This window comes from Callospermophilus lateralis, chromosome 7 (assembly GCF_048772815.1).
Source record: "Callospermophilus lateralis isolate mCalLat2 chromosome 7, mCalLat2.hap1, whole genome shotgun sequence".
NCBI classification, from domain to species: domain Eukaryota; kingdom Metazoa; phylum Chordata; class Mammalia; order Rodentia; family Sciuridae; genus Callospermophilus; species Callospermophilus lateralis.
The window spans coordinates 96,391,788-96,399,440 of record NC_135311.1 but is presented as its reverse complement, the minus strand read 5'-3'; the positions used below and the strand labels follow the sequence as shown (position 1 = coordinate 96,399,440).

The window sequence follows — 7,653 nt, the reverse complement described above, 5'->3', positions numbered from 1 at the left end:
TAGCATTATCTGGAACCCAAGTTTTCAAATGATGCTTTATATATGATGATTATAAATTTCTTGTATGGATATTCCATGCATTTAGCTCAACTTTGCATCCTTAGCACATAGCATAAAGACTGTTATAGAATTTAATTTATTTAAGGTCTTTTGAACTGAATCCACAATACATTGACTAGATCATTTCTCAAATTCCTTTAAGCTTACAACATCTATGGCTATGTAATGCATAGATGTGTCCACGTTTCTGCTAGAAATTTCCATCATCAGCATCAAAAGAACAAGGATTAGGATGAATATTCTTTCTCTTTCATTCAAATAAAGCTTTTGCCTTTTACTAAAGGAGCTCTGAGTAAAATAAAGAAGATCAGTGAGAGCTTCCTGGAGGAGGTGTGTTTTGAGATATTAAAAAAAGGAGTTACAGCGGTGAGCCTGGATACAAAAAGAAGACATGTATGAATTGTTATTCTTGTTTGTATGTTTTTAAATGGCCACAAATTCTCTGAGATCTCTCTTAATAACTGATGAGTTCTGAATCTCTTCTCCTTGATTCTTTGGTACTATGTGATCTCAGAGTGGGACCACAAATGTCCATGAAGCTTCACCTGGTTTTCATGGCCTGCTCACTTCTCCAATGCTTCCTCCTAGGACACCTCTTGAAACCAAGCCAGCAGGCTGTGGGAGACCTTGGTTACATGGGGAAGTTCACACTGATGCCCCCAGTGAGTCCCTCCTCTGAGTCATCACAAACCAGGAACCAGGGACACATTTGAAGGAGCCATCTTACTAGTGGAAACTTCAGCCCATTGTTTTAGTCCCAGAATCTGAGCTACCTGAGCCACCACAGATGTTCAAGTCTTTTTTGATTTCCTTACGGTCCTCAGAAGATAAAAGCAAATCCATCATGAACTCATCTGACAGATGGCGATTTGATTCTATTCATCATATGACCATTCAAGTCTTATCTACTGAGGCTTCATCATGCAGCAGTTAGAAGCCATTCTCATAGCACTCTATGAATTCCTGACCCACAGAATCATGACAGTGGCTACACTGGTTATTTTAATCTACTGTATTTGGAGGGGGTGTGTCATGCAATGATTGCTCATACAAAACAGAAAATAATAATAGAAAATGCAAGACTCTAGCCACACTTCCCAAAATAAAAATCTATTGATTCATGAATCTATAAAAGAGCAGGGGCTGAATGCAAAACTCCAGCCAGACAACCCAAAAGAGGAATCTATTGATTCATGAATCTATAAAAGAGCAGGGGCTGAATGGGTCTGAAGAACAACAGTGCAGAAACTCATGTTGTTATCAGAAGTCTCTCTCCACCTGTTAACTCTCCTTCCCTTCATATTGACAGTAAAGAAAATTTGTCTCTCCTGGGGTCAGTCATTTAGATTTACAGGAAAAGACATTGGTCCAATTGGATCCTGTATAAATTCCTGGATTGACAACTGTGGTTAAAAGCTTGGCCCACTCAGGGACCAATCCCTTTAGTCAATGGTCTCCACCAAATCATATCATGAGAGCAAAAGAAATTTTCCCCCAAAGAAGTATCTATTGTGGAAAGAGAGACAAAGTAGTTGGAAACAACTACAGTGATGTAAAATAACATTTCAGAGGTACTATCTGAGGTGGAGTAATACTATTTATCCCCAGGTAAAATTTGAGATAATAAGACCCTAACTGAAGATAAGTGAAAAAGTCTCATTATCCTAAAACTTGAAGAAATATGTTTTCATGAAGTGTTAAACCCTACCAGATTTTTCTAATGTACATGGAGCACATGTTTTCACACTGGCCATTTCACTGTATCCTCACACCGGGAGGCAGGTATGGTAATCCTCTGTTATGAGCCAAGAGAACAGAACTCCGACAATTAAGAGTTACTTGCTCAAGGTCATGTGCTTCTGGGGTTCAGAAGCAACATTAAAGCCTGGTCTTCGGTGTCCAAATCCAGAACTCCAGATCTAATTCACATTAAGAGCACTGAAACCATTGAACCAGGGTTTATTTACTCAGACTAAGAAAAAAAAAATCTTTAAATTTGTATCCATGAAAACTAAACATGAGTATCCCAAAGTGCTAGTTGTTCAGACATCAGGCAATAGAGTGGACTAGGTCTTCAGACACTCACAGACGTTAACCACAGCTTGAAAGATTGTTTTCTCCATTGTCTAAGTGCCCTTGGACCTCATACAAACCCCATACTTCTTGGAAACATGTATCCCTCTGAGAGCCAGGGAAGGCATGTGGTCCAGTAAATGCAATTAGCAGTCTCACTGCGTGTTTCCTCGTCTGTTGCCTCCCAGAGTACAGCCATCAGAAAGCTCACATTTTCAAAACATTCTTCCAAATGACCAGAATCACCAACAGATTTTAAGTAGGTCTGAGACATCTACCTCCGGAGTCTTTGGGATATGTGAAAATATTTGCCTAGCATCTCATGAACAACATACTTCTCTGGGCACAAAGGGACATAGGAATGAGAGAGCAAGGCCGAGAGAGAAAGATACAGTGATCAGGTAAGAAGCTGGACAGACTCCAGCACTGTGTGACTCTGAGCAAGTTATTTAACCTTTTTTATAATGTAGGATTAACAATGAGATAATGATAATATACAAACATTTGTCTTCACCTCAGGCAATCATGTGCTCCAGGCCTTTATATTCAAATACTTGCTCTCTTATGTTTCATGGAACCCCCAAAACAATATGACCAAAGCTGAACATGTGACTGTCTCCCTTGGTTCTGCAGGCTCTGCAGTGTTTGCCTTCAGAAAATCCTTACAGCAATTCCATCCCAACATTTCTATCAAACTGGGAATCTTGAACATTAATATAGAAGACAATCAAACATACCACCTTCTCAGTTCCATATACTCCAAGCCAATGGCAGCTTTATATCCATTAACCACCAATTGCAAGGAAAGGCACAAGTCTATATTTTTAGTGCCACCTGTACCTGACTGCCTGATCTCCCAGCAGAGAGGTACACCTGTCCTCCATGATGGTGTCTGGGACCCTGCTGTACTCTGCAATAGTCAGTCCATACATCACTGAAGGAGCAGAGTGTCACAAGAATGCTGCATAAGAACAACTTCAACAGTGAACAGGACCATGAATTCCTTATTCTTTCTCTATAGACAACAGTTATTAACACTGACCCCTTGAAACAAGGGAGTTTTGGGAGTGCTTGACTCAATCACAGGGAGTGACTTCAAGTTGATAAGAAAGTCCTCGTGTAATAAATGGGGTTGTCTTAGAAATATTTGACTGGTACTTCCAGAAGGGGTAAGACCAGTCATATTGTATTAGTAGATAGTGTCCTTAAATACCTCTCCGACAAGACTGTGAGCTCTTTGAAGCCAAGAACCATGTCTATTGCCCTCACAGAGTTGACTTTGGCTATGTTCAGAAAATGTTCATTTTATTTTTCCATATTAGCTTCTTGGAGCCCTGAGCCATGGTATAAGAGGTCTGATTATTCTGCTAGAGAAACCTCTTAGAAAGTTCTACAAATACTTGAATACAGAGGACGCTTAACGTTTAGTTCATTTTAGACACCAACCTTCTTGGGGACATAGTTTTCCATTTACTTTACGTCCCTTGTAAAATCAAGAGCTACTTATTCAATTCAGCGTCTTGGGTTCTAGTCCATGGCTTTCAGTAATTATATTTAAATTTGTGCCTTTTAATAAAAAGCAAATTATTTTGGTGAAATATTTTTAATGCTTTTTGGTGAATCATTTACCAAGTTTAGAAAGAAAGGATATAGAGGTTTTCTAGAAGAACTTAAATCTTAAAAGGTAAGGTGAGACTGGGTTCAACTGGGATGGGAGAGTGCACCCATTCTTTGGGTGGATATGCCAGCTTTAAAATGAGAAATGAAAAGGAAGCTGTGAGCTGGCCCGCAGGGACCCTTCCTTTGCTGTGGGGGCTGCAGTTCTGTGACAGGCAGCACATGTTTAGAAGGGTGGAAGCCACAACAAGAGTGATAGTGGCTGGAGAGGCAGCATTTGAGGTGGAGTTGGGATGGGGGGTGCCCTTTCATGGTACTGGAATCAATTTGGTTTTGCGCTCTCTTGTTTCCACTGCTTAGGCACCTGTTTTGTATTTGAATTTTCATAGCAATCCCACAGGCTCACATACCACACACAAGTACAGGCATGGTAGGTCTGTGGGTTGACTTTTTTTTTTTTTAGTTAACTCCAAATGCATGGGAAATAGAAGATAGAGAAAATTCATAAAAGGCATGACTACCCAAGATATTAACTCTTTCCATGAAGAGTACAGCCCTGTTCCAGAAGTTTTCAGGGGCTGAGAATTGACCTGGGTGATGGCAAAACATTATTGACAGGAAGGGTTATCTACATGTCTATTCCTACTACCAGGATCTCTTTAGGGTATTTTGTCTGTCTCTTAATTAGGCATCAGCCAAATAGATATTATGAGTGACTTTTCCACTCATGACTTCATTCCTTAAACACTTCCTATTTTCTGCAGCTCTTGTTTCACACTGTTCTAATCTAGAATGTTCTATTTTTTGGCTTAATTTTTCACATTTGTATCTTTTTTTTCCCTCCGAAATCCACTTACACGGCTATTTTGTATAAAGAACCCTAGACACACTCACCATGGATTGTGCTGTTTCTCCCCACTGGCCACCTTGTTTCTGACTCCCCTGGGTAACTGACTCTAACTCCTCAGTCACTGGTAAGGCACTTATCTAACAGGGATACTGTTGTCAGAATAGACATGAAACTATCCAAGAGATTTTCATTAGTCCATCATTATTTTGTAATAATCCAATCCAATACATATATACTGGGTCATGCACTTTGGGGTATCCAACTTGTGTAACAAGTTAAAAATCTGTTCACAGGACAGTTAGTGGGATCACCACAAGATTGTAAGTACAGGCTAGACACTGTGCTTCTGTCTATACCAGTTTGGGTTTAATGTGGATAAAAAAGAAACAGAAGCTTTAAAAAGTCAGAGAAAATACCCTTTTATAAGCCCAATCAGTGAGAGTCAAGGTCATATACCAGACATTCCTGGGTCCCAGGAACGTCCATCACTTCAGCCCTGCCTTTTGGTACAAGCCAGTCCAATGTCCAACGTTTATCATTTCAGCTTTACCGGAGGACATTTTCTGGTCACCACATCCCACTCTCCCTGCATGCTGGGCGGGCAGAATGCAAGGGAACTCCATCTCCTCCTCCTCCTCCCCAAGCTGTGACAAATGTGAATAAATCTGTTTGTTCTCTTACCCATATTGTTAATTTCTTGATGATGATTCTCTATCAGCTTCTTTCTCTACCCTGAATCATTTCTCTACTGCTTGTTTAATATTTCCTAGGATCACTTCCAAAATATACCCTTTGCACCTGACTTAGAGTTGTAGGGCCTGCTTTTGTGGGGAAGCCAATGAAGAAATTTTCAGGAAATTACCATTAATGACAAGCTAGGTTATTGTCAAGAAATAGAACTAATATTGGCTTTAGTGATCAAGGTAGTATGATAAAGAGGAAAGGGAAGAGATAATCCAGCAAGTCAGAAAGTGAAAGAAGGTAGAAGATGTGGGTCAGGGAGGGAGAAAGGAGGCTGGACAGCAGCAGGACAAAACTTCAGAAGGAAGGCTGTGAAAATGAGAGTTGGCTGTGCCCAGAACTTGATTCAAGAACTAGGATTAATGGGTTATTAATGATTTTGATGTTTGAATACTTTGAGAAACTGATGAAAGCTTTGGATTTTATATCCAGAATTAATAAAAAAATGTACAATTTTGCTTGGAACTTCAAGGGATTCCCAACCCCCAAATTAAGAACCCCTGATTAAAGGATCTATGTAGGGCTGGACTCTGAGGGCCTTGATTGCCTGCAGAGTGCTTTAGCATTCATTCCACAGGCAATGGGGAGCCAGCAGAGGTTTTTACTATCACAGTTCTCAAGTGGTTATAGTTTTCCATTCTAAATGGAACCCCAGAAATCTGGATGTTTTTAACAGATTGAAAGAGAGATTAGAAAAAAAAAGTGCATAGATAATTGAGCTCCTTGTTGGCCAAAAACATTTGCAACCAGATGCACTGGAGGGCTTCAAAGGCTGCTGACTGCAGAATCCAGATGCACCTCGATGATGCCCTGAGAGTCACTGCCACAGCCAAATGTTTTGGCCTCAAAAATTCCTGGAGCAGGATGGATGCTGAATGGAGCTGGAAACAAACTCAGGGCAAGCACAACTGTCTATATGACCACATCTAAGAGGCCTGGGGTGAAAAGCCCGTTATAAGAAGCAGGGGAGAGAGGGTGCTGAGAACAAAAGAATCCACTTTGGGAAATGAATAGAGCTGGGAGCCTAAAGTAGAGAAAATATGGAGAAGGATCTAAAAGAAACGCAACCATAGAAAATAGAAGCTGATTTGAGAATAACAGATAAAAAGTATAGAGACAAGAGGAAAAAATGACAATAATTTGGCTTTGTTATGGTTTAGATATGAGATGTTCCCCAGAAGCTCATGTGTGAGATAATTCAAGAAAGTTCAAAGTAAACTGATTGGGTTATGAGAATCTTAACCTAATAGGTACATTAATCCACTGGTAAGTATTAACTGCCTACAATTATCACCCTATTTGAAATTTTCTCAATCAAAAAAGAGCTTTGATTGAGAAGCAGGTGGATTGGGTGTGTCTGGAGGAGATGGGTCACTGAGGATGTGCCTTTGGGATTTACATTTTGTAAAGGGAGCTTTTTCTCTTTCCTTCTCTTCCCTTTCCTGCCCTTCTCTGCCCTTCTCTCCCCCACCCCCTTATTCCTGGTGCCACGTCCTGATCCACTTTTTCCCACCACACCTTTCCACCATGTTCTGCCTTACCTCCGGCCCTGAGGAATGGAGTCGGCCATGATTGGACTGAGACCTCTGAAAGTGTGAGCCCCTAAAATAAATATTTTCTCCTCTAATTGTTCTTGTTAGGTTTTGGGGTCACAGTAGTGAAAAATGTGACTAAGACAGGCTTAAAGGACCTGGAGTATTAAAAGGGAGAAAAAAAGAGTTAAATCACTTTTTTTTTTCTTTTCTAAAAATGAATTTAAAGAATGGAGTATCTACTATATGAGAAAACAACATTCAACATTGCTATACACAATAATCATACAACTAAGAAAGAGTTCCATGTTACAGGTAAGTAAATGCTCTGTTTGGGTATAACTTGAGTTTGTCCCCCGAGGGTCCATGTGTGATGTTAAAGATGATGAGAGCTTTAAGAGGTGGGACCTAGTAGGAGATCATTAGATCACTGGGGGTGCCACCTTCAGGGAAATTAAGGTACTGTTTTCATGGGGCCTTGGTGGATTCTCATGAGAAGGTTATAAAAAAGCATGCTTGACTCTTTCCATTCTGTCTGGCTTCCTGTCTCACCATGTGATCTCTCCCTTTTCGCCTGTACTCCCACATGATGGCATTTTCTTCTGAGACCTTCTCCAGAGCTGGCCTCCTACTATTTCATTTTTGGGTCTCCAAAACTTGAGCTAAATAAGCCCCTTCTCTTTACAAGTTACCCAGCCTTATGTATTTCATTGCGGTGATAGAAAATGGTCTAATATAGTATACTAAAACCCAGAAGAAACTTGTATAAGGCCATCAAAT

General features: G+C 40.3%; 1 non-coding gene across 1 annotated transcript; it reads right to left on the bottom strand.

Moving 5' to 3' along the window:
- Positions 1-873: 873 nt before the first annotated feature.
- On the bottom strand, positions 874-954 carry LOC143405343 (small nucleolar RNA SNORD51). Its single transcript, XR_013092052.1, has one exon. It is a non-coding gene; the product is annotated as a small nucleolar RNA SNORD51 (small nucleolar RNA).
- Between the last annotated feature and the right edge of the window lie 6,699 nt (positions 955-7,653).